Below are 660 nucleotides of genomic sequence, written 5' to 3' on the forward strand. Positions count from 1 at the left end.
GACCCCCCACTTGGAGGCATATTTTTCAGGGCCAAAAAATCGTCTTATATGCTGGCAAATACGGTAGGTTTTCTAACTAACTGTACACATCAGCTTTACATTCCCAGTTTTAAAACCTCCTCACAGCTGCACTAAGAATTTGTGTTCTTTTGCTATTTTAGTTTTAACATATAGAAGCAGAGATGATACGAATTTCATAGGCCCCCAGCAATACAGTAGGGGACAGAATGGCACACACACATCAAGACACACACATCTGTATCTATAACACATGTGATATATAATATATATAAATTGATCTATATATTACCACTTTTATAGATGAAAAATTACCAAGTATTACCTACTCCATGGGGTTCAGTCGAGCATGTCTGAGTGATCAGAGCCCATGCTCTTAACCACTATACATGAAACCTCCCTTCTGTTGCTTACAGGGAGCCAAACACAATACATCATTTCAGACTTGTGAGGACAAAAACCTAGTCCAAAATTTTCCTCGTCCCCTGCCTAGATAATTTCATTTCTTCCTATTTAGATACTTTCAAACTGACAAAAAGTTATCAAATACATTAACTTCTATTTATACACTAAGTAGTTACCAAGGGCCACTGTAAGAATCACAAGGGAAGTGTGATTTTTTTTGTTATATAGATGTGGAAA

This window comes from Hipposideros armiger, unplaced genomic scaffold (assembly GCF_001890085.2).
Source record: "Hipposideros armiger isolate ML-2016 unplaced genomic scaffold, ASM189008v1 scaffold_2089, whole genome shotgun sequence".
Classification (NCBI taxonomy): Eukaryota; Metazoa; Chordata; class Mammalia; order Chiroptera; family Hipposideridae; genus Hipposideros; species Hipposideros armiger.